We start from the raw sequence: 10,750 nt of genomic DNA, 5'->3' as shown, positions 1-10,750 counted from the left end.
CAAATATTTCATATTCATATGAAAACGTTATGTTCCAACATCTGGTTTTGTAATAGCTGCCATAATAAATTTCACCTACTAGTGAAGTGATCACGCACATTTCTCTTTTCCATACACAGAAACATTTTTTCAATATTATTTTCCAAGCCTTCATTTACAGCTTCCTTCTGAAAGGAGCTCACTTTCTAAAACCTGCAGTTGCTTTCATTTTTCTAAGTTTTGAGGAAACCCCATTGATACCCATTTAGTTTTGGCATGACAGAAAAAGCTAGAGATCTTGCCTACTACTTTAAGAAAGAAGGAGTTCATTTTCTGGAGAGAAATATCCTGTAATACTGTACATTTATAAATGCATATATATTATATTTACAGTAATATTGTATAGTACATATGCAATAGTACTGCAGCAGGCAGCAAATAGAAGGACCTTTATATTTTATATTATCTGTGCCATCCCTTGCTAAGGCAAGCCTATTTTTTACAAAGCGTTTTATAGCAGTTTTTAATGATTGCTACATATAATGAGTGGTTGCATATGGCTGGAGGGTAACATTAGCTCGACACACAGGGTGATGTGAGCAGCCCTTTCATGTTTTATGGGTTGCCTGTCATGCTGTTGCTCTTATACAGTTCTTTGAACACAGTATATAAAGTACATATGCCAAAAAGAAGCTATGTAGTCATTCCAAAAGAGCAAGGGGAAGGGCAGGAAGGAAATACCTGCCTGTTAGATATATCAGATGAAAATCACTTCATTAACAGTGTATTCAAAGGTTAAAGGGGAAGGATGTTTGCAGCCAGCTATCTCTGAACTCTTGAAAAGCAGCACACACAAATGCACGAGCAGAAGTGGAAGTGAGGATCCCTTCTGCCAGCACTCCTGGTTTTCCCCATTGCCCACATCAGTTTCAAACAGGTGTCAATCAGTGTCCAAAGCTAATCCTGATTTCTATCAGTGTGGAGGAACAATCTGGACATTCTTCTCTTCTAAATCTTGCAGATCCAGTGATTGTCCATAAGTATTATGAGGTTCTCAGAATTGTGAGACTGTAGGGAGGTATAGGTTTTATGTTTCACAATCTGCAGTGGAGGAAGAGGAGCACTGACAGCACAAAAGACTGTTCACGTGTCTGTATACACAGGTTCTGGGCCATCTTCAGACCATGACAGCGACTAACACAGTCACCATCGCTGTCATGGGAGACAAGTTCAAGGGAGCAAGGGGTGTTGAAAACCCTTGGTACACCTCCCAGACCAGCTGTCCCTGCCCAGGGGAACATCATCTCACATCTCACATCCTTGCCTTTGTCACCAGCTTACCGAATGCACTTTCCTCAGGAGCTGCAGGTCCTTTCTGCTGTGACAGCAGTGTGGAATAACACAGATGCTGCCCAGCATCAGTGTCAGCTCCTACATCTCCCTTCACCACTGCCACACTCTGTGGGTCCCATGCTGCACCCTCTCCCTGGCACTAAAACTGCCCCTAAAACTGGACAGGGGAACTTAGCTGGGTTAAAAATAACCTTTTCTTTTGCTGAGTTAAAAATAACTCGGATCAGTTCCCCGATCCAGGTCACCATGTTGCTGCACAAATAGCTGTGCCAAGATGTGCCAGCATATTTGCAGAGTGGAAAAAAATTGATAGAGGAGGGAAGGAGTGAGTTTGATTGTGGGGAGAAACGGCTAAGAGTGTTTTTCTGTCTTTTGAGCAGTATCACTGTGTGTCCTCACCCAGGCTCTCCAGTGAGAACGAGGCCCAAAAGGCTTTGTGCTGCGTGGTGAAGACACCTGGGCAATATCCACAGCGCAGCGTTTTGTGTTGCTGTTGTGGTTTGGGAAAGCTGGATGGCAGGATCTCTAAGGCCATCAGGAATTTGGACAAAGTGCCTTTGTCACCAGCTGTATCAGCTGCCTTGCTCATGTGGCACATATGGGCTTCATAAAGAGCTGGTCCTATGCCAGTTTACAGTACGATTTTGTGAATTTTACAGGACATGTGTAGAACTGGTATCCTTTACAGTATCAAATATCAGATGTTAGAAGCTGCAACTCAAGTTTAAATGTATAAGGTAACAGTTTAGGTTAGGTGAAAATGGAATCACCCCACAGGTGTGTTGGGTATGTACTGAGCACAGGAGAGTTTGCTCTTCGGTTTTCCAGGCTGGAACAAGGCTGCCATGGGGAGTCCAGAGCAGGGCATGTGAACTAGCCCGCGTGGCAAGTGGAGTATTTTGAGACTGTGCCAGTAGTAATTATGAACCAGGAAGTAGAATGCAAAGTAAATGAGGGAGACAGAAAGCAAAATCAGCTGCTCGTGCACATATGGGTGTTGGTAGATATGTCAGGTCATCCAGGTCTGGTACAGCAGCACAGAAATTCCTGCCCAGGAGGGGAGACAGAAAGAAAAATCAGCTGCTTATGCATATGTGGGAGTTGCTAGATGTAAGTCAGGTCATCCAGATCTGGTACAGCAGCACAGAAATTCTTGCCCAGGAGGGGAGAATCCAAGGCACAGCAGCAACATGAGCAACCGTTCCCAGACCAGCCTTCCACAAACCCTCAGAAATCAGGGTGCTGCTGGGAGATAGCAGCCCCAGTTCTGACAGAAAAAAACACCTCAAGTCTCCCAAGTAAACTGGAATAAGTAGTTGCCAAGATATCCAGTTTTTACGCCTTGTCTGGAACCGTATTTCACACCTGCCCTACCTGCAGCCTTTTGTTTCTGGTCTTGTAACTAGAACCCTTGCTGTAATTCTTGCTGAATAAACCATTTCCTTCTTCTGCCATTAAGGTTGTTCGGTGTTGCAAAGTGAGACAAAATAAGGATGCTGCTACAGAAGTACCAGAGTCACATAAAGTGATACAGCATCACCCCAAGGGAACTGCTTCTCAAGGCATGTTCAGGGCCAGGCACTTCCTACCACAAGCTATGTTTTGGAAAGAAGTTCTTGCTGCCAAGTATGTCCTTTACCCCACCCCAATTCTTTCTACTGCAGAAAAATGAAATACCAAACATAACTGCAGGCAAATCCCCAAACTTCCAATAAGCAAATGCTGATATATGTGATCTCAGCAGAACAGAACCCAACAGAAATTGGAAATCAGAATGGTATTCAAATGAGGTCATATTGGAAATTTGTCTTCTTGGAAGTGGTTCTGTGGCACTATTGTAAAATAAACTTTGTGAGCTTCCCACTTTTCTAAAAGGTGTCTGCCAAGCAAGCAGCAAAGAGATGTATTTTTCATTGATTGCAAGTTTTGAAGTAAAATTTTAAAAGTTTAAATGATGTTGTCAGGTGCTCATAAGGAAGAGCCATCTGAAGATTTAAATAGGTTTTAGATGCAATGGAGGTGTGCTTCAGACAGGTCTCGGAAGACCACGGTTAAGCTTGTCACAAAATGTCACTGCTCGAGAGTGCCAGGATGAACCTTGAGCAAGGTCAGCCGTGTTCCTGACTTCTTTTGCTCCGGAAGCCACCCCAGCATATCAGGACACTGTGATCAGCACGATGGCAGTTCACACAGTGGGGACCATATTGCTAATCTCCCCATTTTGCAGAATACATGTGTTCTGTGGAGTGTTTTTTGCTCTGAATCAGGATGTTTGGGAGTTCAGATCAAATGTTCTTACTGAGAGAGTCAGCCAGCTAATCTCCATGCCAGGAAATGAAGCCATCTGACGTCCCGAGGTGAAGCTATAGGAGGCTGTATGAGTCCAGAACAACTTGAAATCTGTTTTATAAATAATTCCTCATTGGTTTGGAGTGTTTGTTTTCTACCACAATCAGTATTGTCGTCTTTTTATTTTCAGGCCTTCTCAAGGGGACAAATGCAGGTAACTTACAGGTATGTACTACTTACAGGTAGGATTTTACAGGTTTTACAGATTTGTAAATGGCCTTTCTAATGCTGTTTGCAAAAAATCTGAATATTGTCTGAAAGAGAGAAAGTAACACTTTGTACTGGCAAGCTGTAATTTACTATTCTGCCTCTGAATCTTCTGCATTGAGATACTGCAAATTAATATCCTGGAGACTGAGAGAAGCATGTGCTGTTTGTTTGGCTCTATTGGCAATGACATTAACCTCAAACAAATGAAAAGTTTCAGCTAAAGAAGTCTTTTAAAATTTTATTTGTATCATTAGCTCAATAGGTCTCTGTCCTCCAGTCTTTTGGACAATGAGGGAAGACCAAAAGTAAAAATCCTCCCTTTATTTTGATGGTGTCCTGAAAAGAGTATATGATGAGCATAGGACCTGCTGGCACAGACAACTTGTGCTTCCTAGTCACTGTCCAAAGGACATATATTCCCCCACTGACCTCAGAAGGCCCCAGATCTTCATGTGAATGCACACAACATGCGCCAAAATGGGAAGATCCTCTTCCTTCTTCTCAGTTCTGTTGCTGGCTCCAGTTTCCTTATCCATTTACCTTTGTGCCAGGTCTGGTATCCAGCAGGATCAGCCATAGATCTTCTCAACTCAGGAGCACAGCAGAAAATTAAAGCCATCAGAAAGCAGTGCATAGCTGTCTGCCAGTTTTGTGAGCTGAACTGGTCCAGCTCGGTGAGATGCAGAGTAAGTTCTGTGACATTACACCAAGTTGATATAGATGTATAAGAGCAGCAAGCTCATCTGCTTGCAGTTTTCCAGAGGAAACTTGAAAAATTTTGGAGGCATTTGGACAATTTAAAGTAGCAGGATGTAGTTCCCATTGTGTAGCTGCCCAGAATCCAATAGAGAATTTCTGTGCTAAGGAGCCATTTGCTCAGGGTAAAGGTGCCAAGGAAAGATGCTGAATTCCCAAGCCATGGTTTGTCGAAGGGCTCTGCCTGCATGACTTGCACTGGCACAGAGACCAAAAGAGCTAAATTTGTTCAAAGCAGAGCACAAAGCGGGGACTTCAGGTGATACCAGAATAATGACTCAGCAATTAAGGGGTCCATTTAAGGGCCAAGGAAACAGCAAACGTTTTGCTGACTGGGCAGTGCCCACTACCCAACTGGCAGGATGAGGGAAGAGGCATCTCCCAGCAGTGAGGGGCACTAGCACAGGTCGGGTCACCTCTGCCTCCCCCCTTGCACAGCTCATGGGGTTGTCTTTAAAGACTACATGAGTGACAGCAGCACCATTTTGGGGACTCAGCCATCTTTATCTGGAGAAATTGGGAGGATTTATAGACTGTACGCTAAAAAGTCTGGAAAGGAAGATCTCTGCCTTTTTTTTCCTTTGAAGTTTACACTCTTTCTTCCCCTTATCACTAGGATTTTTACCAGAACAGAGAATGAATTTCACCATCAAAACATTAGACAGCTGTGTAAAATAAGAAGTATTTTTCCAAAGAGGAGGCTCAAATTGCCCAAGGCAATTCGGGATCAAAAGAAGGACACATTGATTTCTCAAATAAAAGCATTTTCAAATGAGAGTCCCTTACTCTTTGGAGTTTTTTAGAAAATGATTTGCAGATGGCACATCTCTCCCCGGTGTGACTTTTTCCAGACACATGGAGCATTTAGCACATCCGCAGTTCGGAGGCAATGCAGCTCGAACATTTACGTGCCGACTTCGTAAATGAGCATATTACTGTGAGTGCCTCCTAGGTAAATAACAGAAGTTTCCTTATGAAACGATCAAAGGGAATGCTAACAAACCCCTTCCACTGGCACAATACAAAGTACCCGTTTATCAGCTATCTGCAATTATTTACACAAGAAGGTCCTGCAGAGCCCAAGGAGGCACACGGTGCCAGCTGTGAGGCATGGCTGCATGCACCTGGAGCTGAGAGCAAGGAGAGCAGCCCAGCCTTTGGACACAAACCTGCATGAATGGTATTGGTATTGTCCTGGGAATGCAGCTCAATGGAAAAGTCTGTTTCAAGCGCACTGGTGCATATAGATCAATAGCAAAATGTGCAGAATTGGCAAAATAGTCAAAGAAGCACGCCTTTAAAAAATACAGGTAAAGTCTTTACATCCAAACTACAGCTTCCAGATGTTTAGCAGAACACCTAGAAATTATTATTATGGTGAAAATCGTATTTCTTCACTTGCCTCCATGTGCTCTCTTTGTCAGCTGTATTCTCACCAAGAATTATGTCCATAACTTCTGCTCAGTTTAACCAGTGAAAGCTACACATGTGAAAAGATGAGATACATAAATCTTGAAGTTAACCATGACCAAATCCTGTCAAGTGTAAAACTAACTTTGTTTTCATAAGAATTGTTAAATAATAATGTTGTCTCAAAGATGTATCTTTGCCTTAAAAAATTATTTATGAGAAGGCACTCTAAAATTTTGCGTTATTCCTGCACGCGTATTAAATGGATACCAATAACACGCACACATGCACACGCGGTGCTTGGAGGAGCTCTGTGAACGACTGTGACATAAGGAGACATTTAACAGCAGCAAGTTGAAGACAGCATATCTTAAAAAGCACCCCCTCACATTTTGGGATGCTGGTTCAGTACTAATGCCACAGGAAGAGGGTTGACTGCTGAACCAGCAGCAAGACCTTCTCTGCACAGAAACTTGGGGTTTCGCTTGGGGAGCTTCCCTCTTTGTGTTAACTTTCTGCAGTGCACTTCTCAGAAACAAGGTCACAGTCTCAAGGGCGTCATGACATCCGTGTGTGTGCGCTTCAGACTGCTCCGGCAAGAACATATGCCGGTGCTTTTGGGAAAGGATGTGTTTTTCATTTCAGTGTGAAAGCCCTTATCAATGTGCTAGCATGTGGGGAGGCTCAGGAGACTGTTTGGCAGGAGAATTATATAGAAAAAACTTCTACCACAGCCTCTCAAGAAGGGAAATCTATGACATGTGGGTTAGGTACAAATATCGGAACAGTACATCACTAAATGATCAAGAAAACCCTAGTAGTGCAGTATCAGTGCATGGAATTAGTAGGAACCCAATTAAAAGCCCACTCTTGCTAGCAGTAAAGTGCCAACTGAGTTTGTGAATTCTGAATCAGGACAACTTTTGGAAAGAAAGAGGGGTTGTAGCTGGATAAGCCAGAAAAAAAAATGTGTTGGCAGAAAATTCTTTTCATCACCAGTAATGAATTTGTTGACAGATATTATGTAGAACCGGATACAGACACTGCCTGTACATGAACAATTTAACCAAAAATTACGACATACACCCTTTCAGAAGATTATATGACAAAAATAAACATCTCAGTAAGAATGTCTTTGAGCTCCACAATTTATCATGTTTCAAAGGAGTCTTATACTAAGAAAATTTACAGCTGAAAATTTCATGGTTGTGCTCTCATAGGCTTAGTCTTGACCAAAAGTAACATAAGCTGTGTTATATCTAAAAAAACCAGCTTTAAGTAACAAAGTAAAATAATTATCAGGCTAGTTTCTCCACCATGTAAGGCAGTTGCAAAGATTTATAGACCAATCCTGCAGGCTGGTTTCTTTTTAATTTAAAAGACAGCTACCAATGAAGGGGAAGTGTTTCAACAAAAGAGAATGTAATTTGAGATTATATTTGAAAAAACAATTTGGAGTTTACAGAAAGAAGGAACTTTGAAAAATGACCTGGGGGTTGAAACTGTACACGATTGTTCTTATAGGAGCTTACAGTTGGAAAGTGTCCGGCCTAACCTGTTTCTCCTGAATGCAAATTCTTCACTGACGCAGTGGAACAGCGTTGTACAATGTCCGTGCTGGAAGGGGATGGGCAGCAGCAACCTCAGAGCTGGCTTTGCACGCTGAAGGAACAGGAGTCTGGCAATTGTGTAAGCAAAGTTAAAACCACTGCCCCTTTCATATCCAAGGCAGGGAGTAAAGTGCAGAGATCAGGAAAAACAGAAATTGCAGCTTCAGTGCTGAAGTAACTCTACATCTGGGGAAATGGGGCTGGCCTCTCGTCACTCTTGTCTAATTCTGCTGTGTTGGCTACTTCTATGGACAAAGTGCAGTGAAAGGACAGGAAAGACAAAGACAATATATCACTTTACCTTTTCTGCTTCTGTTGTTCATTTCATCTTTTCTTATTTAACCCATGAAGTGCATAAAACTGGTCCCCCTTGCTCCACTTTGAACCATCTTCCATTTTATCTGACATGCCCTTCTTTTCAGAAGAGTTTGTTCTTCCAGTCTTACTCTTGCGATGGGTATGAGCTCACACACATTGTCTTACACTCCCAGTGTTTGCTTTGGAGAGTCAGCTCTGAAATTAAGAATGTTTTGGACCCACTTTCCTGATCTCTGTGTGAACCAGTGGTCACTCCCCAGTAAAGGTATGCTTGTTTGCCACTGCAAATGTAAACACCACAATTCAGGGACACCTTGTTATAAAGCCTACAGCCTGTTTAGTTCACCACAATAAGCAAGAGCTTTGCCTGACAATGCTGAAGTTAATTTCAGCCACTTGCTGTTTCCATAAAGCTACAGTTTAGGCCCTAAATCATGGATTCTGTCCCAGCAGACTTAAAGAAAATCAAGAAGTGTTTTCTCTCTAGAGCTGAAGTAAAACTTAACACAGTAGAATTCCATACTGCAACTCTGTAGTCTAGTATCATCTTTCTTATTCACAGAGAAGTTAGACATTCCCAGCCTGTATTTATGATCAAGGATGCTTCAGAATAATATATATAAATTGAGTTTTATTGATCATTGAACATCTGCTGGCACTTAAGCTTGTGAAAATCTAAGCATGAACAAAAGCTTTGCAAGTTTGCATTTTTTGATGCTTATAAAATTATAATTTATAATCAAGTACTCTATGTTACATTTTCTTTATCACCTTCATAAAGATAAAGTAATGTAAGCAGGGGCTTGGATTACATGACCATTACAAGATTGCAAAGACTCAGGGGTTTATGATTTATGGAAGAAAAATTCCATTATTTTCCCTTAAACCTGACACAATTTAATAGCATTTTGCCTGCTGTGGTAGAGGGTATGTGCCAAACTATGATTACTGCAAACAGAATTGGAAGTGCTATAAAATAATTTTTTTTCTTTTTGCATCCATTGCCAAAGGTGGTGAGCAAATGTCTTTGTCCAACTTCCTGGTCATGCAGTTTTCACCCATCCTTTCCAAAACTGACTAATATAGAACATGTGCCAGTGCTGATGCAGACCCTTCTTAAAGTATGTGGCCTTCACACACTCTCTCGTGGATGCACGGATCATTCTGTGCAAGTACAGCTTGAGCAGGGAGCCAGGAGGAGGGAAAATGTGGTACTAGAGAGAATCAAAACAACAGGGTGTGCAACCCTTACAGGTGTGGGTTCAAGGAAAGCCTCTGCACACCAGGCGTGTGTTGGGAAATTACGTTCTTTTATGAAAATGTGGGTCATAGGAACTGAAAGCAACTCAGAAGAAGGAGCCTTTGTCTCATTTCCCAGAGTTACCAAGCCTCTTTCATGTGGCCTGACCTTTTCTCTTTCTTTTCAAAGTCAAACGTGAGCTAAACCAAACATGCCAGCAGCATGTCCAGGCATGGAAGCATTAAAGTTGGCCCCCCTTTATAGACCTGCTGCTCTGCTGGCATAAATCTGACCAGCTCCAGGTCTGAGCAATAGGACCCCCAAAGTTCCTGCTGGACACAAGTTTTGCTAGATAAGGATCACCTAGAAGTTCAGAGCATGCTGGAAGTTGTGACTGCGAAGGCTCTGAGAATATCACAGTTTCACAGGGGTTCTGAGGTAACTGAAATGAAGAAAGGACAGCTTTATGTTCAAGACAGATTTTGTAAGGAACGGTGGCCTATAATGATTTATAATAATAATAATAATGGTTTAGCTAGCTAAACCAGACTTTAAAACACTTGGATAAGATGATCTTTTATGGATAACAATTAAAACCCATCCATCCTTAAATCTTAGAATGTAAAATAACTGTGGAAACCTACTACATGCTGTTGCCCATCTTTTTAATGAGAAAATCACCCTTTTAATTGTCATCATGACAATGCCAAGAAATTCCCAGGATAGAACTTCTCTCTTTCCTGCCCCGACATGTGTCCATTGCCTAATCACTACTGCTCAGGAAGGAAATGCTGCAGATCTAAATACTACAGACCAAGTATTTACAAGACAAGGAGGTTAAACGCAACATCTTTGCTCCTGTCCAGCCAACTCCTACACCGAGGTTAGGGACTGTGCCACTGAAAGGTCTCACTAGAGGGCAGCCAATAAAACCTCTAGCACTAAAATTGCACGGGCTGAATGCTGCTTTTTTAATTTTCCTTAGACCCTGGAGTGCAATGGGATATGAAAATTGGCCCCTTGAAATTTCTGCCAGTGACTGTTTGTGCTGTGTTTGGCTTTTTTTTTTCCATGTAGGGTAGTAGAGGAGGATCTACTCACTGCTTTATCTCCATCGGACTCCTCAGGCTTGATGGACATGGAACATCTTTGTGAAGCTTTGAAAAACCATGAAGGTGAGACAGCACTTGATGCAGAGGAGGGCAATTGTGACTACCCCTGTTCTCACTTTTTTCCTTTGACTCCTTAAGGGAAAGATCACAAGTTACAACAAAATATACACAGTGTGATATGTAGTTGCTTGCCATTAAATTGCTACTGAAGTAGTTATTGAGGTTCAAATGTACCATGCCACTTTTTAAGATTTCTGTAGTCCTTGTAATAAACTGCAATCCTCAGTGCCTCTAGGTCCTCTCCCACCTCTGTTTTCATAAATGGTTCCCAGTACCTGTCCTATCCTGTAACACCAAAAAAAAAAAAAAAAAAAAGAAGTATGCTATATGCTTTCCAGAGAAGCACAAGAACA

This window comes from Hirundo rustica, chromosome 1 (assembly GCF_015227805.2).
Source record: "Hirundo rustica isolate bHirRus1 chromosome 1, bHirRus1.pri.v3, whole genome shotgun sequence".
NCBI lineage: Eukaryota > Metazoa > Chordata > Aves > Passeriformes > Hirundinidae > Hirundo > Hirundo rustica.
This window is presented reverse-complemented; position numbering follows the sequence as displayed.